Genomic DNA, 24072 nt, shown 5'->3' on the forward strand with positions numbered 1-24072 from the left:
TCCCAACTACCAGCAAGCCCACCCTCTGCAACAGCCCGGATCTTGCAGACTGAGGGGCAACCTCTGGAACAGGACAAGTAGCCATGTCAGGCCGAAGATCAGTATCAGCCTGAGAAAGAGCCTGAAACCGGTTCGTCAGACAAACTGGAGAGGCCTTCCGTTCAGCCCTCCAGAATGTCTTTCGCCCCCTGCCACACCTCGAGACGACCTCCCACTCTACCACAGGTGAGGGGTCAGCCTCAATGTGGGCAGTATCCCGGCCAACCACAGTCGTAGTCCGATCGGGGGATGCGTGGGACGAGCTGGCCGTCTCCGACAAACCCCCATCCGGACCCCCACAGTGATGGCCATTAGCAACAGCCCCAATCTGTGTGACCGAAGCCAACACTGCCTGAAGCTGGGAGCGAAGGGATGCCAACTCATCCTGCATCCGAACACAGCAGTTGCAGTCCCTATCCATGCTAAAAACTGTTGTGCAAAGAACGTTTGAACTAATGTACAGAGAGCGCAAACAAATCGACACAATATTTAAACGGTTATTAAAATACAAAATTGCCTAGTAAATGCAGTAATAGTGCTACTTGCGCACTGCTGACACACTGCTCTGCGGCGGAAGGAGACTATGCTATTTTACACTATTCAGGTACTAAAACGCGATGCTGCAACTCTCAAATACTATGATAGCCCGAAATTTATGAATTAAACAATGCAAATACCAAAAACATGCAAAAAAATTCAGAATTAAACTATGTAACAAATAAGTGAGCTAGGAGTATGCGACTTTCTGCTGGAAGCTGCTTATCCAACGGTGGCAGGGAGCACACTGGCTTCGACCAACCGACACTGACCGTTCAAAACAAAAACAGAAGACAAACGACTACGCGAATTTACACTATTCAGGTACTAAAACGCGATGCTACAACTCTCAAATACTATGATACGCCAGAAATTTATGAATTAAACAATGCAAGTACCAAAAACATGCAAAGAAATTAAGAATTAAACTATATAACAAATACGTGAGCTAGGAGTATACGACTTTATGGCAGCTGCTTATCCAACGGCGGCAGGGAGCATTTCGTTGTTGGTCGTCAACGCTTATTATTCCATCTTGGCTCTTGTTCATATTGTATAATAGCTGTCTCTCCCTATAGCGTATCCCTCTTTTTCTGAGCATTTCGATCATTTTGCACCATTTTACGTTGTCGAACGCTTTTTCCAGGTGAACATATCCTATGAAAGCCACTTTTCTTTAGTATTGTTTCCATTATCAACCTCAACGTCAGAATTGCCTCTTCGGTGCCTTTACCTTTCCTAAAGACAAAATGATCACCTAATACAGTCTCAAATTCCTTTTCCATTCTTCTGTATGTCATCCTTGTCAGCAGCTTAGATGCATGAGCTGTTAAGCTCATAGTGCGATAATTCTCGCACTTGTCAGCACTCGCAGTCTTCGGAATTGTGTGGATGTTATTTTTCCGAAAGTCAGATGGTATGTCGTCAGACTCATACATTGTACACACCAGCTAGAATAGTCGGTTTGTTCCCACTTCTCCCAATGATTTTAGAAATTGTGATGGAATGTTATCCGTCCCTTCTGCCTTATTTGATACAAAGTATTCCACATGTAGCTTAAATTCTGATTCTAGTACTGGATCTCCTATCTCTTCTAACTCGACTCCCGTTACTTCTTCTATCACATCGCAAACATCCTTCCCCTCATAGACGCCTTCAACGTACTCATTCCACCTATCCGCTCTCTCCTCTGCATTTAACTTTGGAATTTCCTTGAACATTTTTGTACTTCCTTCTTTCACCGATCAACCGAATTATTTCTTCAGTCACCCTTGGTTTCTTCGCAGTTACCGTCTTTGTATCTATGTTTTCCTTTTCAACTTCTGAGGGTACCTTTTTCAGAAATGTCCATTCCTCTTCAACTGTACTGTCTACTGTTCTGTTACTTATAGCTGTATCTATAGCGTTTTTCATCATTCCTCAGCAATTTCTCATCCCACTTCTTTTCATATTTATTCTTCCTGACTAAACTTCAGCCTATTCTTCATCACTATTGCACTGTGATGTGAGTCTGTATCTGCTCCTTGGTACACCTTACAATCTAGCATCTGATTTCGGGAACCCTGTCGGATCATAATGTAATCTAACTAAAATATTCCCGTATCACCGCCGGCCGTTGTGACCGAGCGGTTCTAGTCGTTCATTCTGGAACCGCGCGACCGCTACGGTCGTAGGTGCGAATCCTGCCTCGGGCATGTATGTGTGTCATGTCCTTAGGTTAGTTAGGTTTAAGTATTTGTATGTTCTAGGAGACTGATGACCTCAGATGTTAAGTCCCATAGTGCTTAGAGCCATTTGAACCATTTGGACCCGTATCACTCGACCTTTTCCTGGTATGTCTCCTCCGCTTGTGATTTTTGAACTATTCCCTGTTACTAGCTGAAATTTATTACAGACGACAAGTAGTCTTTCTTCTCTCTCATTCCTTGTCCCAATCCCATATGCTCCTGTAAACTTTTCTTCTACTCCTTCCCCTTTTAGCTGCATTCCAGTCCCTCATGACTATCAGACTTTCATCTCCCTTCATGTTCTGTGTTACCCTTTCAATATCTTCATACACTTTCTCTATCTCTTCATCTTCAGCTTGCGACGTCAGCATGTATACCTGAACTATCGTTTTCGGTGTTAGTTTGCTGTCAATTATGATAAGAACAACCCTATTACTGAGCTGTTCATAGTGGCACACTCCACGCCGTACCTTCCTATTCAAAATGGCAGCCATAGAGCATGTGACTTGTGATTGAAAAGGTGTCATGATGATCTCTCTCCATCTGCAAAAGATTCCAGAAAATTGCCCCATTTGGATCTCTGTCCGCTCCGCCCCCCTCTTTGACTAGTTCGTTGGCAGAATCAGGGGTGCTCCTGATGCCGAAAGTCTTGGGCCACCAATGATGATTATCAATCAAAATGTAAGCGGCAACAGGTTTTGAAGCAGGGCCCGAAGACGTTTTGATTAATTATCAAAAACGCTACCCTTAGCTTCGTTATAAAACTTCACAGTTTCTGGAAGTTTCTTCTCATTATTCTCAGTTACCTAACATCCAGCATGCAAGTTACTTTTTCCCTTGGTGAACTGCCACAAGATTGTCGCCAGACTTGTATTGGTGTGTAGCAAAAAAATCCGTTGCCTCCACCTCATGCAGCAGAAGGAACGTCTTTGAGTGATCACCAAACTTTTTCCTGTTTCAGTTGATCCAACAGTTTCATTGAGGTGAAGGAATTCTCAATCGTAATATTACAACCACAGTTGAGGAACGGCTGTACCAATTTCTTAATGACATGGTGGCCAAGAACCTTGCTTGGATCATGAGTTTCATGTTGCCACATTAAGGGAATCGATTAAGCATGTATCGCTTGTCAGAATCACATAAAATCCTGCAGTTTATCCCATACTTATCAGGTTTACTCGGCATGTACCGTACGAATGGGTCCATCACTTGCAAGGATACACTTGCTTGTCGACAGTCATATTCTCACCTGCCTTGTGGCAGGGAATGCAGTTATTAGTAAATAGGTTCCATGGTTCTGAAGCAAGGAAAAATTTATCAGTTTCGTTACATTGTTTTCTTGATGATATACAATCAAACTTAATCTGAGTACATATTTCTGCAAATCTGTTCCTTGGCATGGTACGTTCAGAGAACGGAAGTCCGTACTTATTACTCCTTAAGTCTTTGTACGAAATACCCCAAGCGCCATATGCTTCACGAGCATAGAGCAATCCATTCGAGGCATCTAGGTCTTCCAGGCTTAGGGACCACACATTACCAATGCCATCAGCGATTGGGTTGCTGACATATAGTCGGAACGTAGAGTGACGAGTCGTCCACAACATTTCGTTTGGCGTGACCTGTCGGCCCGGGTATTCTCCGCATCACATTCTGGGCGCTGCACCTACCTGCTGTGTAGCCTGGTTCAATCCATGCCCATTTGATGTCACTGAAACACTCCACTTTCTCGCCAGGGAGTGTATGCCACACGGCGCTTCCTCTTCCTTGTCCACGATGAGCTGCTGCACCACGTATGGCTCTCGTTATAACGCGACCACAAGTCCACCTCTTGCTGCTCCGCCAAATGCACTGACCGCCACTTCGTCGCCGTCTTGCCAATCGTCCACATCATCTGGAACTTCGCCATTGTCAGCTCTAAACTGAGCTGTATACCAAAATTGTTTGTAACTAGTAAGTGACAGGGAATGGTGGCGAAGGACCTGCCTAAATGCAGTTTGTCTTATGCTTTTATATTAGATGATCAGTGATACTGCGTTCGAGATTTGAATAAAAATCTATTTATCAGTGACTTGCCGACTCCATCAGGTAACTGACCGACAACTCCTCCACCCTGCCATCCTCGTACTTGTTGAAGGCCCCTCCTGCACTGCACACACGTTTGCCTTGTCGCTGGGAGTGGCGTCCATAAATCCGGCACCTAAAGAGTAGTAGAAAGAAAGCAATACAGAAGACTGTGCGCTCATTGGTTCAAAAACTTAGGTAGCTTACATTGTGTCAGAGGCAGCTCATCGTCAGATGGATCAGATTCTGCTTGCTATTGCGTCTGAAACACCTGAGTCAGCAGTTTCAACTGCAACAAAGCCGTCGTCCACTTCCGCAATCGTCTCACAAGCCAATCCGTCACTCGATTGCTTCAGTGAAATATTCTCCAGATATTAGAGAATCTTGACCTCCGTAAGGCCACGTCATCTGGCCATCGTAGCTTCAATGACGCTAATTCGGGAAAGAAAACTGCAAACTCACGTCGCTGGCGTCAAGACTGCCTCAGCCCGCTCGGCTTCACCACAGACAAAGATATACTAACATGAAACTTCCGTAAAGGCGACGCGCCTGACATCTTCTGTCGTGTAAGAGAACTATTAGCAGTACCCAGACAATTGTCTATAAGGAGGAGGAGAACTTCCCCACTGCATAATATATTACTCTGTGGTTTCCCAGTGTCACTTCCTAGATCTGGGTGTCGCCAGTGCATAGAAACGGAAAGCCGCTCTGATATAAAGTTTCGTCCGACCTTCGAATTATTCGTATTTCACGTTATTTCTGTCCCAGAGTGTCGTAATGTACTCCAACATCTGGTGAATAGTGCCGAGTCACATCCAGAAATTATTTAGTGTCTAATAACATGAAGTTATTGCTGTTGTTATTGTTGTTGTGGCCTTCAGTCCTGAGACTGGTTTGATACAGCTCTCCATTCTACTCTATCCTGTGCAAGCTTCTTCATCTCCCAGTATCTACTGCAACCTACATCCTTCTGAATCTGTTTAGTGTATTCATCTCTTGGTCTTTCTCTACAATTTTTACCCTGTACGCTGCACTCCAATACTAAATTGGTAATCCCTTGATGCCTCAGAATATGCCCTACCAGCCGATCCCTTCTTCTACTCAAGTTGTGCCGAAAATTTCTCTTCTCTCCAATTATATTCAAAACCTCCTCATTAGTAATGTGATCTACCCATCTAATTTTCAGCATTCTTCTGTAGCACCACATTTCGAAAGCTTCTATTCTCTTCTTGTTCAAACTAGTTATCGTCCATGGTTCACTTCCATACATGGCTACGATCCTTACAAATACTTTCAGAAACGACTTCCTGACACTTAAATCTATACTCGATTTTAACAAATTTCTCTTCTTCAGAAATGCTTTCCTTGCCATTACCAGTCTACATTTGATATCCTCTCTACTTCGACCATCATCAGTTACTTTGCTCCCCAAATAGAAAAACTCCTTTACTGCTTTAAGCGTTTCATCTCCTAATCTGATTCTTAGCATCATCCGACTTAATTCGACTACATTCCATTATCCTCGTTTTGCTTTTGTTGATGTTCATCTTATACCCTCCTTTAATGACACTGTCCATTCCGTCCAACTGCTCTTTCAACTTCTTTGCTGTCTCTGGCAGAATTACAATGTCATCGGCGAACCTCAAAGCTTTTATTTCTTCTCCATGGATTTTAATACCTACTCCGAATTTTTCTTTTGTTTCCTTCACTGCTTGCTCAATATACAGATTGAATAACATCGGGGAAAGGCTACAACCCTGTCTCACTCTCTGCCCATCCACTGCTTCCCTTTCACGCCCCTTGACTCTTATAACTGCCATCTGGTTTCTTTACAAATTGTAAATAGCCTTTCGCTCCCTGTATTTTACCCCTGCCACCTTTAGAATTTGAAAGAGAGTATGCCAGTCAACATTGTCAAAAGCTTTCTCTAAGTCTACAAATGCTAGAAACGTAGGTTTACATTTCTTTAATCTTTCTTCTCAGATAAGTCGTAGGGTCAGTATTGCCTCACGTGTTCCAACATTTCTACGGAATCCAAACTGATCTTCCCCGAGGTCGGCTTCTACCAGTTTTCCCATTCGTCTGTAAAGAATTCGCGTAAGTATTTTGCAGCTGTGACTTATTAAACTGATAGTTCGGTAATTTTCACATCTGTCAGCACCTACTTTCTTTGGGATTGGAATTATTATATTCTTCTTAAGTCTGAGGGAATTTCGCCTGTCTCATACATCTTGCTCACCAGATGGTAGAGTTTTGTTAGGACTGGCTCTCCCAAGGCCGTCAGTAGTTCTAATGGAATGTTGTCTACTCCCGGGGCCTTGTTTCGACTCAGGTATTTTAGTGCTCTGTCAAACTCTTTAAGCGCTATCGTATCTCCCATTTCATCTTCATCTACATCCTCTTCCATTTCAATAATATTGTCCTCAAGTACATCGCACTTGTATAGACCCTCTATATACTCCTTCCACCTTTTTGCTTTCCCTTCTTTGCGTAGAACTGGGTTTCCATCTGAGCTCTTGATATTCATACAAGCGGGTCTCTTTTCGCCAAAGGTCTCTTTAATTTTCCTGTAGGCAGTATTTATCTTACGCCTAGTGAGATATGCCTCTACATCCTTGCCTTTGTCCTCTAGCCATCCCTGCTTAGCCATTTTGCATTTCCTGTCGGTCTCATTTTTGAGACGTTTGCATTCCTTTTCATTTGTTGCATTTTTATATTTTCTCTTTTCATCAATTAAATTCAATATTTATTCTGTTACCCAAGGATTTCTTCTAGTCCTCGTCTTTTTTCCTACTTTAACCTCTGCTGCCTTCACTACTTCATCCCTCAGAGCTACCCATTCTTCTTCTACTGTGTTTCTTTCCCGCATTCCTGTCAATTGTTCCCTTATGCTCCCCCTAAAACTCTGTACAACCTCTGGTTTAGTCAGTTTATCCAAGTCCCATCTTCTTAAATTCCCACCTTTTTGTAGTTTCTTCAGTTTAATCCACAGTTCTTAAGCAATAAATTTTGGTCAGAGTCCACATCTACCCCTGGAAATATCTTACAATTTTAAACCCTGTTCCTAAATCTCTGTATTATCATTATATAATCTATCTGATACCTGTCAGTATCTCCAGGCTTCTTCCATGTGTTTTATGATTCTTGAACCAAGTGTTAGCTATTGCTATAACATGTAAATTTTTCGTACTTACAGGTGGGCTAGCGCGATGAAATTTTGGTTATTACATAAACTCAGCCACTTGGAAATGGCACTAAAGGCTGAAAGCTGGGTCCCAATCAAATAAACAACAATACAATCAGATGGTGGCGCGTTCATTAATATATTTTGATGAGTTGTACAACCCTTCAAATGATGAAAATTCACCGGAGTTTTTCGTTCTGCGATGATTGTGGATGGAGGTACGTCCCCTCGAAAAGCCCTCGTGCTTAAAAAATGACCCACGTGGTACACCTAGTTTTCAGATAAGATGATACATTGTCTAGCAATCATCTTTGACACTGCTGTCCATCGCTGAGCTGAAGATGACCGGTAAAGATGGAAACTAGGTATCAGATTTCCTGCAGAAAAGTGCAATGTTGAATACTAGGATCCTTAACAGATAGGGATGAAAGACACGAAATACAAAGAGGAACGACGTGTTTCGTCACAGGTGTATTCAGTAAACGCTACCATACTTCAGTCTCAGGCGCTGAAATAGAAGCGTTGTGCATCACAGGAAAGAGTACTGTTAAATTTCCGATAGTGTATTTTTCATGACTGGTAAGGTAAAATTTCGCTTCTTCCCTGTCTGCACAACTGGCCACGATCGGAAAATCAGAGATATTTCGATTAAGGTAAAGTTCATAGTAAGCCTTACCAACATTCCCTCTTTTGGAGCACGAGACGGAGAAATGTTCCCACCATCATAAAGTACGTCGTAAGATGTCCTTGGAGCTTGCACAGGGAATGGGCAAAAATGTGGAAACACAAAAAGCACATTACCATGCCTAATACGGCGGCACTCGAAACAGCTTCCAGTCTTCTCGGATAGGTCGTGTGTGGTTTCCAAGGGATTCTTATGTCATCATCCATACAAAATAATGCCAAGTTCAAACAACGATGCTGGAGGTGAATGGCGATCATGCACTTTTCTTCCCAAGTTAGACACTAAGGGCTAAATAATATGGAGATATGATATCCCTGGTGGCCGTTCTCGTGGTCACAAAACCAATCCTGGACGATGCGAGTTACGTGAACAGGGCCTCTCAGAACAAACACTGGACTGTGGGATGGATCTGATCAGGTGAAAAGATACTTGGCAGTAATGGGACCTCTCAGAGTAACCAAGGACCCCATGGAATGTCACGATATGGCTGTCCAATCATCATCGAACTCGCACCATCTTCACTCTTGGAACTTAAACTAGGCCATAAGTCGAAAGCGGTATGAAACAACAGTCATCCGACCGAACGACGTTCTTCCATTTCTCCATAGTCTTGGTTTTATGGCTTCGGCACCATGTTTTCCCATGACAGGCATTTGCATCACTGATGTGTGTTTCAGAAATTTCTCCTCGCCCTGCAGTTCCCAGTTGATGGAGCTCATTTCGAGTTATTTTGATGCTGACGCTATCCGCTAGTTCGACATTCAGCTTTGCTGTGATTTTTACTGTTGTCGTCCGCTTATTTTTCGTCACAATCCTCTGAAATGACCATCAGTCACGTTCACTCAAAACACACTTCCCGCGCGGGTTGCGACTTACTGGATGATGTTTTTCTGTTTTTCTATATGCAGTATAAATCTTCGGCACAGTGCCTCCTGAAACAGAAATCACTTCGGCTACCTTGATTACAGAAGTACCGACCATACGAGGACCAACAATTTTCCCGTGTTCCAAGTCACTTAGCTCCGACGTTAATGAACTCAGAAAACTGTTCTAACCACGGATGACGCTTTCAACGTATTTAGGAAGTCTCCCAGGTACCACTGGTAGTCAAATACTTCAGCGCAATCTGCAGGCTTGGCTATAACCTCTATTTATGCTCAAGATTGCATGTCTCGCAGTGTTTCCATATTTGACTCCAACCACCATACGTAGATATAAATTGAAAGCATCTATCACTTTTACTAGATATCGACGTTTATCAGCAGTCAAAAAATTTAATTAAGGGCGATCGGACATTTGTTGGGAAGGCGGGAAGGGAGAATTCGCTCCGGGTAAATCGGGAAAGGTTAAGAGCTGTGACCGTGTGTGTAGCACCCATTGCATGGCTTTGTATCGATCTTGTAATATAGTTTGACGAACTTACCACACTGTAGATAGACAGTGCCCGATTTATGTCCAGTAACTAACAAAGGGCACTTACAATTATAGGCGTTGTTTACTAGGCGAAAATTTCACTCCTAATAACCTTTAGTTTGCGCTCAGACTCATGTATGTTTTATTATTTTCACTCTTTTTACTGCCATTATGGAAATTTTGCCATTAGAGTTACTAAAACAGTTGACTAGTCGTGCAGAGAGATTGCTATAACTCTTCACTGACATCTGATAGTTGAACTTGAAAGTACGAGTATTATTAAGTTATAATTTGTTTTGACTGAAGTAGCTATGACTGTATTTTAAAGTTAAACAAATGAAAGAAACTCTCCGAAACTTATATGTGGGATAATGCTTGTCAGTTAATGCCACAACTTGTACTGAAATTTGTTTGCCTCTTACAGAAAAATAATTTAAATGCATGTAATTTACACCCTAATTTGACTGAAGCTGAATTCACTGAGCTTATTCCTTGTAAATATTAGACTTTAACCTAAACATGAGCTTACTGGAGCAAATATGCTCTGAAACTAAGACCTTTCGGACTTACCTGTAATAATGCACAACAGATATTCTGCGTGTACCTGTCCCACATCTCTTGAGCACAAACTGTGACAGGCTTATATCACAAGTTGAAGAAAAACACATTGATGTACCTGTGTGTGCGCAATGTAAACATTTCTGTCTGTTACTGAAAGATGACAGTTACTACAGGAAAAATAGGTCGATGACTATGGAAAATTACGCGGGGGCTATGTAAAATAACCGACAGTTGTAAAACATACTGAAAACACATTGAGAATCAGCGTAAGCGTACACGTGAAACGGATAGCAGTACCACAAACGTACTTACCATAAAACAGTTCCCGAGTAGTCTATAGCGATAATAAGTTTTTATTGTAAAAAAACTCACCCATCACTCCTCTTAAATAAAAGGTAGACTAACATACGGGCGAGAGGTTGCGGATTGAAGCGCCTAAAGCCGCTCGGCCACAGCGGCCGGCCGTCTTGCCATGGTTTGCCCGGCTCCCTCCGTTGGAGGTTCGTGTCTTCCCTCGGGTGTGGGTGTGTGTGTTGTTCTTAGCGTAAGTTACATTAATTAGTGTGTAAGATTAAGGACCGATGACCTCAGAGGTTTGGTCCTATAGAAAATTACCACAAATTTCCCAATTCTTAGTCCATTACAAGTCTCAGTCACTAGGGAAAAACCTGAAGTCCTCCATCAGGGGAGGACGAGAAGACAAAGAAGTAAAGAATCAAATCACAATCACTTTCCACCAACCCTTGGTATGGGAGCCGAATTAGCACAAAAAAACGCCTCTACATTGTGCGAACCAATCGAACTATCCTCTGCTCATTCAATTTCCCCTCTTGACTGTTCTGCTGGCATGGTAGCGAATCCACACACAGCACCGTGGGAGAAATCGGGGAGCAAGCCTCTGCTTTGTATTCCTGAGAGGAGCCAATCAGCGACTCAGTATCTCTCTTGTCTGAAAAAAGAATATTTTAGACTAGGGAATCGTCGTCCTGACGGTATCAGATCCTCATGTTTCGACCAAAAACATCTACCTGGTCGGGACCACAGGCCCTCATTTAGTGAGCGATCTAATATTTCCAGGCCACCCATTTCCAATTTCCTTAAGAAGGCTGTTAAGCTTCCAACACAGTAGCGCCTGAGAAATATAAGGTTTTGCCGCTTGCTAAAAGAACCTGGCGATTTGCTGTCATCAGAGGAGTTACATTGTTGCCTCCAATAAACACTTGCACCCTCTGCTCTGCGTGTATCGTTCCAGCTTCTAATATCAGAAAGCTTATAGCTTTATGACCAATTCACCGTTTGCAGAAAAGCTCAGATTACAGCAGTGTATCTTGAATGGCATCCTCCACCCATTTTCTGCCCACTGACCACCTTCCCGAGTGTCATCTGGCACAGAAAATGGTTTGCAAACCAGCGCCCTCCTTCTCCATCCCCAAGTGGGACGAGAGGAGTGCCACAGCCCGAAGTCCCTCTGCAGCTACGATCCACAGAGCGATGCTTTCCCGACTCACTTGCACAGCCAGATCGCTGGATGCAGCATTTATGGCCCAAAATCCATCTTTCTCCCTGCTCTCCGTTGCCTCCACTACGGCCCATTAGGTACAAGTTCTCTTCAGCTACAGTGCTGTTATATGAACATTCTGCCCAAAATTTCCTGGTACAAAAGTCATAAACCACACATACCAAAAGTAGTACTAGGGAACACTGACCTAAAATATGAATATTAATCCGACAGACGGTGTTGTTAAAGTGAGGGAGCCCTCAGTTAATTAATAAAGGAATATCTCTGGTCAATATTTTATACCAATTAGATCCCTTTCAGGGCATGCTGATGAACTAGCTCCATTTTTTGTAATCATACTTAACCAACTGCTTGACGAAACATCCATACCTAAAGGCTTGAAACATTCACAGATTACACGAATACAAAAACAAGTAAATACAAGTTATTTGCTGAACTGTAAATTTATATGAGATGATTTTGTTGTAATGTTACAGACTTTCAGGGATGACGGCAAGGTTTAATGAATCAGTTTGAGGCAGAAGACTGTGGTCCAGAAACGATTGAATAGAAAGTTATAAGCGCAAATTGTTTTGATTGCTCTGAAACTGACCCACATTTAATGCAAGCTCTTTGGTTTCCATATTTTTGGAGGAGGCAGTGTAGACCAAAATAAGAAAAACATGTCCAGTAAAGAAAGACTCTAAAGAGGTATGATCATTTGTTCATCTTTTCTACTGTGAAACATGTCTTCTACAAAACTAGTCTTCAGAGCTACAAAGGTAGGCATTTTAGATCCCATGTTCACTAGACAATTTTTTCTTCTTTTGGCCCATACTACCACCTCTCAGAATACGGAAACCAAAGGACTTACGGTAGAAGAGATCCACAGTCACATGTTTCAAAACGATTTTCGCTTAGAATTTTCAACATTTACTATTCGCCATCATGCACGAAAATTCGTATCATCATAAGGGAATTACCCTGTATAACTCACATAGATTTGAAGCAGCATTCTGGAACATACATTGTGCTCCAACACTATAAAATACATCTAACGAATCGATTTGTTGGCACAATCAACAAGGGTTCAACACGAGCTCTGATTTTTTTAAATTATCTCCATATGTAGATGAGTTAATCTGAGTACAAATTTCTTGCATACAATAACATCAGAAGACCGTAACCAATTGAAAAAAAGTGTTTAGAGAAGGAATCGTCATGTAGGGAGAAACTTGAACAAGAAAATGTCTGAGATTGTCCACAAGAGTACTTAAAAATCCCGTTAAATTACGGTTACACGATAAATAACAGAAATCTGGAGTTGCCGATGTAGTTCAATTCACAGGGATTACAATTACTAACAAAAATTGGAACCATCATATGCAAAAATTCGTTTTGTTGTCAGAACATTTACAAGATGCAACAGATCTACTAAACAGACTTCCTACACCATGATCAAATGTTCAAATATGTGTGAAATATTGTGGGAATTAACTGCTAAGGCCATCAGTCTCTGTACACTATATTCATCTGTACTCTTCTGGACTATCGCAGCGCGGCTTTGACCCTGAACAAGTAGGTTTGACGGATAACATCGAAAATTTCAAAGAAAGACAGCTCGTTTTGTGCACACAGAGAGTGTCATGGATAGAACAAGTGAATTGTTGCTGTAGCGAGAACCTTTGAAGGAAATCAGACAGCCCATAGAAAGATTTAAACGTGCATTTTTCTTACGTAATATTCGAGACTAATTCGACAGAAGAAATCTAAAAGTGGCTCTGCGCACTCTACCAAAATGTACAAACTGTAGACTAACCATGTAGATCAGAGTTTCTCAAACTGTGTGCCACCGAGCACTGATGTTTTGCGGAAAGTGAATAAGCGCTCCGTGGAAAACATTGTATCACAAGGCGTTTCTCTCGGCATTATTTCTTATTTTTTTAAATTGTTATTACGATTTCTATGTTATTGGTTATGATTTAAAACTGAAGTAATAGCTGGATTAAACAAAAATTTTCTCGGTTTTACAAAGGTGTTTCATAGAAACAATAGGATTCTCAAAGAGTTCCTTCACACAGAAAGTTTGAAAACCCGTTTTCTCTTATGATTATAATTTATTTCCATACAAATAATAGTTTTTGTCGTGTGACATAATTTTAGTGGCTTGATGACGCCTGCTTTATTCTAAGCAGGCTATATCTGCACGCTATTTGCATTACGTGTATAGCGCAACACAGTGAAACATACACGGTCATATTTTACGCAAGTAACCACGCTAAACGTCGGCAGGTGTTGTACTCTATGGGACACGGGGTGCCACAATACTGGAGCCGTGTGTAGGCTGTACGGTGTGTTGTAGCCGCAGGGAAGGCGGCAGGCTAGATAGTATCTCAGGCACCGGCTGGTGGCGGAGACGAACGGTTACTGCAGGTAGGGCGTGCACGCAATCTGGCGTCTGTATCTGGCTGCGCCGCTCTGCGGTATCCCAGGAATGCCGAAGCGGCCGCGTCGGATTGTTTCAGCCCCTGCTCGCCCTCCGCGACCTTCCCGGCGGGCGGCAGCACCGCGATTAATGTCACCGCCCGCACAGCGCTACAAGGGAAGCGCCTGCAAGGCACTGCGCCAGCGCCCGGAAGTATGCAGCCCGCCGTACCTGCTGGCGGCCGGGCTCGCTCGAAGCAGTGACGTCACGCAGCACCTACCAATGCGTTGGCGAGGCCTGCTGTACGTATCTCATCGGTCCCTTTGCACAACACAGTATCTTCTTGCTTTCCTACCCACATATATATCCATAAAATATGCACACATATGATTTATTATATAAATAAATACTGCCGATACCCTGGCACAGATGGCGACATATCGTCTGTCTCACTGTTTCATTATATTGTGGATATATCAATAATTTCGATATAGCTGGCCTATCATGATTCTACAATACTGGCCATTAAAATAGCTACACCACGAAGATGACGTGCTACTGACGCGAAATTTAACCGACAGGAAAAAGATGCTGTGATTTGAAAATGATTAGCTTTTCAGAGCATTCACACAAGGTTGGTGCCGGTGGCGACACCTTCACGTGCTGACTTGAGGAAAGTTTCCAACCGATTTCTCATACACAAACAGCAGTTGACCGACGTTTCCTGGTGAAACGTTGTTGTGATGCGTCGTGTAAGGACGAGAAATGCGTATCATCACGTTTCCGACTTTGATAAAGGTCGGATTGTAGCCTATCGCGATTGCGGTTTATCGTATCGCGACATTGCTGCTCGTGTTTGTCGAGATCCAATGACTGTTAGCAGAATATGGAATCGGTGGGTTCAGGAGGGTAATACGGAACGCCGTGCTGGATCCCAACAGCCTCATATCACTAACACTCGAGATGACAGGCATCTTATCCGCATGGCTGTAATGGATCGTGCAGCCACGTCTCGACCGCTGAGTCAACAGATGGGGACGTTTGCAAGACAACAACCATCTGCACGAACAGTTCGACGACGTTTGCAGCAGCATGGACTATCAGCTTGGAGACATGGCTGCGGATACCCTTGACGCTGCATCACAGACATGAGCGCTTGCGATCGATGGTGTACTCAACGACGAACCTGGGTGCACGAATGGCAAACCATTTTTTTGGATGAATCCAGGTTCTGTTTACAGCATCATCCGTGTTTGAAGACATTGCTGTGAACGCACATTGGAAGCATGTATTGGTCATCACCATAGTGGCGTATCACCCGGCGGTACGGGGTGCTTTGGTTACACGTCTCGGTCACCTCTTCTTCGCGTTGACGGCACTTTGAAGAGTGGACGTTACATTTCAGAGGTGTTACGACCCGTGGCTCTACCCTTCATTTGATCCCTGCGAAACCCTACATTTCAGCAGGATAATGCACGACAGCATGTTGCAGGTCCTGTACGGACCTTTCTGGACACAGAAAATGTTCGACTGCTGCCCTGGCCAGCACATTCTCCAAATCTCTCATCAATTGAAAACGCCTGGTCAATGGTGACAGAGCAACTGGTTCGTCATAATACACCAGTCACTACTGATGATGAACTGTGGTATCGTGTTGAAGCTGCATGGGCAGCTGTACCTGTACACGCCATCCAAGCTCTGTTTGACTCAGTGCCCAGGCGTATCAAGCCGTTATTACGACCAGAGGTGGTTGTTCTGGGTACTGATTTCTCAGGATCTATGCACCCAAATTGCGTGAAAATGTAATCACATGTCAGTTCCAGTATAATATATTTGTCCAATGAATACCCGTTTATGATATGCAATTCTTCTTGGTGTAGTAATTTTAATGGCCAGTAGTGTATTTCTTGTGCACTTTCAAGTGGCCATCTACACTACAAACATGGATGAATGTAAGTTTGTGTGTTATATCCCACATCTCGTCCTAAATCTCTGGACCGATTTCAAAGAAAATTGCCACACATGTCCCTTACGGTCAGGCAATAATCGATGTGGGGTAGGACCCCATATCTGTCACATTTCAGAAGATATGACTTCATAGACAGTGAGATACGTTAAAAACTGCCACATCATTCATGACGTTGAAATTAATTACTTCCTTTCTACGAACTCTATTCGCAACGTATTTCTCTGATAGTATCCTCCAAAATCTGCTGAATGTACCTACGAAAATATTAAGCCGTGGCGCCATTAAGTTAGTAGACTGTTCTGTCTGGCGCCACAAGCTCAAGGATAGTATCGACAATCCCTCTTGTTGCCCCATTGGCAACATCTATTTGGAAGAGTTGGTATCTGTGAGTTGTGTCCTTAGAAGGTCTTTGCTTGCCGAGATATATACGGATTTTATGGTCTGAGAGAGAGAGGCACCAAGTTTGGGGATTGGCGGTAGCGTCGCGGCAACAGGCCGTCACGAGTTCCGAGCGGCCGAAGCCAAGAGCTACGCAAGGAGGGCCTGCACTGAATAAGGATACCGGAGTACCCCACCGGGGTCAGCGTCGACTACAAACAGCAGATCGACATCCCGTCGGTTGGTTGGCAACATTTGTGTCCGACGACCGTTTGTGGCCTGGCTGCCTCCTTTTTTCTGGCTGTCATCAGTACCACTCAGTAACCCTCGCGACGCACTGTGGATCCATGGAGCTTGATGTACGGTAATTTTTCGACACATCGAAATTAAACACATAACCAGTTTACAGTTGCCACACCGTCTTAATTACAAACATATTGCTCTTATCAAATTAACAGTAGCAACGATTATAGAAAGGTGCTTGCCACATATTTTTCAAAAGTGTCTCAACCAAATTTTATTAATTAAAACAGTGTTCATAAAACATCATTAATCAAATATGATTGAGTGAACTAAATCAAACAAACTTCATGACTTAGATGGAACTGTTTCCCACATCAAAACTCTCCATACTTCCAACAGCTAAAGAATGCATTAAGTCCAACAAACTCAGATCTTTCAAAATTTGCTTAACCATCTTTCATTAAATAAAACAATATTCATAAAAGCATTATTAATAAAATATAACTGCCATAGCTAAACCTCACAAACTTCATAACTTACATTGAAACTGTTTTTCATATAATTCACATCACAACTCTAAAACTACTCCCACACTAAGGGGATGCATTAAGTACAACAAATCAACAAATACGATCTTTCAAGATTTGCTTAGCCAACCTTAATTAATTAAAACAATATTGATAAAACCACAATTAATCCAATCTCAAACATGCTTCAACTAACATAGGATCTGGTTTTCATGTAACTCAGGACCCGGCTGAGAACATTAATCCACTAAAGTCCAACAGGCTCAATTCTTTCCAAAATTGGTCTTAAAATTTGTGACAAATTAACAGAATTGTAATACATTCAATGTAATAATAACATAAGAAATCGTTTTAACATGGGACCGCCTCAACATTACTATAAATTGGTGAGGGAAAACAGAAAGGTTCTAACAGATACAGGAGACGCACGGACCAGAAGGTGAAATAAAAATATACTCAATTTTGATCTACAGGTAAGCTTGCGGAAAACCACAACGCTCCACCGGCAAGATGGAATTGCCACACGTTAACAACGTAACCATAGACACCGATCTAGGTCCCAAAATTTCACTCTTCCACCGTGATACCCCGATCGCAGCTTACTCGCGTCGACAACCGACAATTATCTGAAAAATAAGCAGATCTGCGGCAGACAACTTTCTGACGCAACAGATACACAAGGATATTAACCCAACCAGTCATCAATACACCCTTAATTCTACGTGGTCCAAATGAACCTTAAGCAGACTTAACATACGTGACAGTGGCTCTAATGATTTCATTAGACAACCTCTAAAACAACAAATAAAATAATAAAATGGAACAGGAATGAGGGAAAATATTTCGGCCCGCTTCTGAACTCCAGGCACAAACTTACGCACTACTTGGTATGTATTAAACACGGCTTGATGTCTGTTGGTTGTGTGTCACTAGCACTCCCTTAAATGTCGTCAACATATCAGGCAGCAAGATCAAAGGTAACTGAAACAGCCAAGATAGTTTTCAGTGCACTGGGTATTCAATTATTATGAACAGAAACCACCGATGAATACTTCGACGACTCCAGTTCATTGACTGAATCACATGCAAAAGACACGCATGAAATGTGCCCTTTGCGAATCCATGAATATCCAATCACCGTCGGCAGCGGATCTGGATTACAACGGCTAAACACGCCGCAGCAGCGGCCCACACTCCTTCGTCGAACCGACTAGGTCACTCACCACTCTGCGTACAGCCACAACGCCACACGTGACTGTCGCTGGCACAGCTGATACCCGAACTGAAAACCTAGAGAGAGCGCGCGCCGCAGTTGAACAGCCATCCGCCAAAGATACGAAACCAAGCAGGCATTGAAAATAGACTAAGACGATGGTGTTGAGAATCGATGGAGACTGGCACCAGGAGTGCACCAGCTCAGAGCTGCCTGCTGATAAAGGGAAGTAACATTCTGTAATCCTCGTGGTGATTGGTTGACAGTCTACCAGACCTCCTACTTCTTTTCTGGTTTGGACCCGCCCCTCAGAGTTTTACTCGGTTGGCTCTTTGGTCGTAAATATAGACCGTGGTATTGTACTAGTTGTCGATTAAAATTTTTTTCTGATGTTATATTGTCCTTCCTTTCTAGTTTGTACCTTGTCATTAATGTTTTAATGAATCAGGAAATACAGTCGGAACAATTGTACTAAGGCCCACATTGCCATTAAACAAACAGGGATCTTTTGGTTACATTTAGATGTTAACCGGTTCAATACCTTGATTGTAATTGTATTTGAGACAATCTGAAATACCTGTTGTACTAAGTTGGGCGTTCCTGTCTTTGAAAGACCGGGTTATTAATAGTATATTTTTAACTGCATCTTGTGGTTCTGTCGAGCTAGTTCTCTTGTAAAAAGCGCTCATACGTCATGTTTTAAAACGTTCTTTCAGAGCGGCCTTCATAACTGAGAAGCAGTTTAACTTTTAACATGTTAACAGCCAACTGACACCAGGGCTTTAGTCAGAATAAGACTGTCAAAAGGAACAGGTTGGGATACAGTAGCACCTTGTTGCTGATTGAAATGAATAGGTTGCTATCTATGAAGCAACCCTTATCATTTGTTTAACCTTTAAGCATAGCTGCGCATCTTAACGCCTAACCTTTCGACGTATAGTTTCCAGATAAAAATGTTTTGGAATAATTGAAATACTCTTGTCTACAATATTACTTACATGTTTTCATGTGCTGCAGAATGGCATTTAATAAGAGAAACTGTGTCCAGCTAGGTAGTAAACACTGCAGTTTCACCCGAAAATGGACGAGCTGCAGGTCCGGGCCATTGTAATTATTCTCATGTTGTTCTTGTTCTGATTTCTCTTGTAAAATCTTATTCATTTCTCAAATTTGTAAAGAAAGCAAATGTACGATTATCTATTGTTAAATAAACAGGATGTGTGAAAAAAGTTAAATTGGTGAGTCCTCCCTTCTACGCTAAATACCACATCTAAAATATATCATACACTCCTGGAAATTGAAATAAGAACACCGTGAATTCATTGTCCCAGGAAGGGGAAACTTTATTGACTCATTCCTGGGGTCAGATACATCACATGATCACACTGACAGAACCACAGACACGTAGACACAGGCAATAGAGCATGCACAATGTCGGCACTAGTGCAGTGTATATCCACCTTTCGCAGCAATGCAGGCTGCTATTCTCCCATGGAGACGATCGTAGAGATGCTGGATGTAGTCCTGTGGAACGGCTTCCCATGCCATTTCCACCTGGCGCCTCAGTTGGACCAGCGTTCGTGCTGGACGTGCAGACCGCGTGAGACGACACTTCATCCAGTCCCAAACATGCTCAATGGGGGACAGATCCGGAGATCTTCCTGGCCAGGGTAGTTGACTTACACCTTCTAGAGCACGTTGGGTGGCACGGGATACATGCGGACGTGCATTGTCCTGTTGGAACAGCAAGTTCCCTTGCCGGTCTAGGAATGGTAGAACGATGGGTTCGATGACGGTTTGGATGTACCGTGCACTATTCAGTGTCCCCTCGACGATCACGAGAGGTGTACGGCCAGTGTAGGAGATCGCTCCCCACACCATGATGCCGGGTGTTGGCCCTGTGTGCCTCGGTCGTATGCAAACCTGTTTGTGGCGCTCACCTGCACGGCGCCAAACACGCATACGACCATCATTGGCACCAAGGCAGAAGCGACTCTCATCGCTGAAGACGACACGTCTCCATTCGTCCCTCCATTCACGCCTGTCGCGACACCACTGGAGGCGGGCTGCACGATGTTGGGGCGTGAGCGGAAGACGGCCTAACGGTGTGCGGGACCGTAGCCCAGCTTCATGGAGACCGTTGCGAATGGTCCTCGCCGATACCCCAGGAGCAACAGTGTCCCTAATTTGCTGGGAAGTGGCGGTGCGGTCCCCTACGGCACTGCGTAGGATCCTACGGTCTTGGCGTGCATCCGTGCGTCGCTGCGGACCGGTCCCAGGTCGACGGGCACGTGCACCTTCTGCCGACCACTGGCGACAACATCGATGTACTGTGGAGACCTCACGCCCCACGTGTTGAGCAATTCGGCGGTACGTCCACCCGGCCTCCCGCATGCCCACTATACGCCCTCGCTCAAAGTCCGTCAACTGCACATACGGTTCACGTCCGCGCTGTCGCGGCATGCTACCAGTGTTAAAGACTGCGATGGAGCTCCGTATGCCATGGCAAACTGGCTGACACTGACGGCGGCGATGCACAAATGCTGCGCAGCTAGCGCCATTCGACGGCCAACACCGCGGTTCCTGGTGTGTCCGCTGTGCCGTGCGTGTGATCATTGCTTGTACAGCCCTCTCGCAGTGTCCGGAGCAAGTATGGTGTGTCTGACACACCGGTGTCAATGTGTTCTTTTTTTCCATTTCTAGGAGTGTAGTATGACACATAGCCGGCCGTGGTGGTCTCGCGGTTCTAGGCGCGCAGTCTGGAACCGTGCGACTGCTAGGTCGCAGGTTCGAATCCTGCCTCGGGCATGGATGTGTGTGATGTCCTTAGTTTAGTTAGGTTTAAGTAGTTCTAAGTCCCATAGTGCTCAGAGCCATTTGAACCATTTTTATGACACATAGTTCATAAAAAACACTGAGATACGTCAAAAAATACCACAGCATGCTTGAAGTAACAAAACATTTATTCTTTATATTAAGAGACTCCTACAGCCTAGTCACTTAAGGAATTCCTTGGCACCTGGCAGCGCTTTCAACAACTTACAACTGCTAACCGCAAACGGCTGTAGGCGAAAACAATAGCCGACTATGGAGCTACGAAAATACATTGCCGTAGAAAAGTTTATAACGCGAAACAGGTGCACGCAGCATTCAGAAACTGTCTGGGATCGTGTTTCTTAATTTTAATAATATACACTAGTCATTTTTTTGTACGACTGTTTCATAATTTCTAAGACGGTGTCATGAATAAGTGCAAATGAAATTTTATCGATACTACCACTTCAATACGAAAGAAGTTTTTTTTCTTTTTTTGCGTTCCGTGCCACAATCTGTAAAAATGGGACCGTTATAGGATCGCTTTGTTGTTGTTTGTCTGTCTGTCCGACTATTAAGAACCCCTTTTCTCAAGAACGAGTAGATGTACCACTGCACGGTTCAACTATTTCCATCGCAATCAAAACTTTAATGAGTATGGTAAAGGTAATGTTAATCAGAATACTGGGAGGAGATGTGGTTTAAATAACAGATCATTTACTGATTCTTAACATTACATGACAAAAAATGGCTAAAGAACCGGCATACAACATTTTTTTTTTTTTGACAAACACTCTCAATAATATGGGACGCATGGCTAATAAAATGATCAGCTGGGGATCAACACACCACACTAACCAGAACTAATCGCTTTGTTTCTCTTCATAAATGTGAATCCGTGCTATGGCCCAAAAACTACGAGCTGGGCGGAGGGGCCGAGCGGTTCTAGACGCTACAGTCCGGAACCGCGCGACCGCTACGGTCGCAGGTTCGAATCCTGCCTCTGGCATGGATGTGTGTAACGTCTTTAGGTTATTTAGGTTTAAGTAGTTATCAGTTCTTGGGGACTGATGACCACAGCAGTTACGTCCCATAACGCTCAGAGCCATTTGAAAGCCAAAAACTACGCTACTATCTGTACTCTACTATCCTATGTAGAAAAACATGGCTCCAAAGAATAGGATGCTGAGAAGCGTATATTGGATCCCTTTGCCCTTACCTATCTACAGTTGAGGGCGGTGAACCACGACGCGGTCGCCAACTGGAGTTACGGACAGCAAGAATCTGTTACTAAAAGCGCGAGCCCAGAAGTACGCAAATATGCGGTTTCGTGTTCCGCTGATTAAGAATGCAGGTACGTCCCTATGAGCCTCTGAAATCCCAGTGGATTCCAGTGCGCAGGTGGACCTGTTTGCTGGTCTCCCAAACCAATTTGACTCAATGACAAGATTATGTGTGACGTAATATGTCAAATGCCGACTCAAAACAAATAAATACACCCACACATCACTCGTTGTGTGAATGATGCAAGAAACGGTGCCTCTGATGGTTCAGATGGTGACTGTCACTGGCTCTAAGTGGCACACTAGCAAAAGACACAAGTCTCACCGTTTAGGTAAAGACCTTCCTTTCTTCACTAGCCAAATGCCAATACAAGAGTAAGTTCTTCTCTTTCTCTCAGCTTTTCTCTCCAGCTCACTAGCATAGCACATTTACATGCTTAGACAACATCCCGTTCAGCACAGGCCAATCACGAGCTGGAGCTCGCCATTCGAAGCTGGGAGACCGCCCCCTGCTCTGCATACACAGATTTGACCAACCAGCGACTTTAAAAATTAATTGGTAGAAAAGGAAAAAGATTCAGCTTCGCGGCCTCTATCCCACGCCGTGCCTTCGCTAAAAGCGTGACCTGGATGGAACCACAGCCCTCCATAAAGAGATCGTTATCTCTCCTGTTGTGCCCATTTCAGACTTTCCAAATAATATCCATAAATTCGTTAAAAGCCTTGTGCCTTCACAAATATGTTTTGTTGCAGAGTCTGGATGCCTGGGAGCCACTGTCCAGTCCCACAGAAATTCGTAGAAACTCACATCCGTCTCATTGGCTTCCTAACTATCAAGAGCCCATCCTCTGCTTTATCGCTGGTCATCAACGCTCTGCTCATAGCTGCAGCGACTTCTCGGCGCTAGTCAGCCTACCTGGACACGGCCGCTAACCGATCGCCGCCACCCAATGTGTCTTCACAATGAGACCGAGGGACTTGGCAGTCTGCAACGTTTTCACCCAGGTTCTGTTAAAAAAAAAAAAAAAAAAAAAAAAAAAAAAAAAAAAAAAACTCTCCTCGGCAACCAGCTGGTGTACGCTTTCACTGCAGTTAATTAATTCAGCACCCTGTTCCTTTGACCACAGGTAAAGGCAAGAGCGTTAACTACTGCCAACCGTTTCATCATATGAATGAAGTTTATCAGAGAAATAAACATGAATCAATCTTTGTTTACCATAAACCAAAGCACACAGCAACCACATTAAACAAGAGTTCATACATAAACTCTCTGCAGCGTGCCTACAAAATTTTAAGTGAGAAATAAAAATGTGGTAGGTATACCATTTGGTCATATTCTTGTAGAACCAAGACTTTGAAATCAATTGCTAAAGGGTTACAGGGTCATACAGACATTTATCTACTCATTCATCCTGATGGGGACAGGCAAGGTTATTTCCCTAACCAGTATATAATATTGCGCTCTTGATGATTCTCTGCCCCATGGAAAATTACTACCCCTGCTCAATTATA

This window comes from Schistocerca gregaria, chromosome 1 (genome assembly GCF_023897955.1).
Source record: "Schistocerca gregaria isolate iqSchGreg1 chromosome 1, iqSchGreg1.2, whole genome shotgun sequence".
NCBI lineage: Eukaryota > Metazoa > Arthropoda > Insecta > Orthoptera > Acrididae > Schistocerca > Schistocerca gregaria.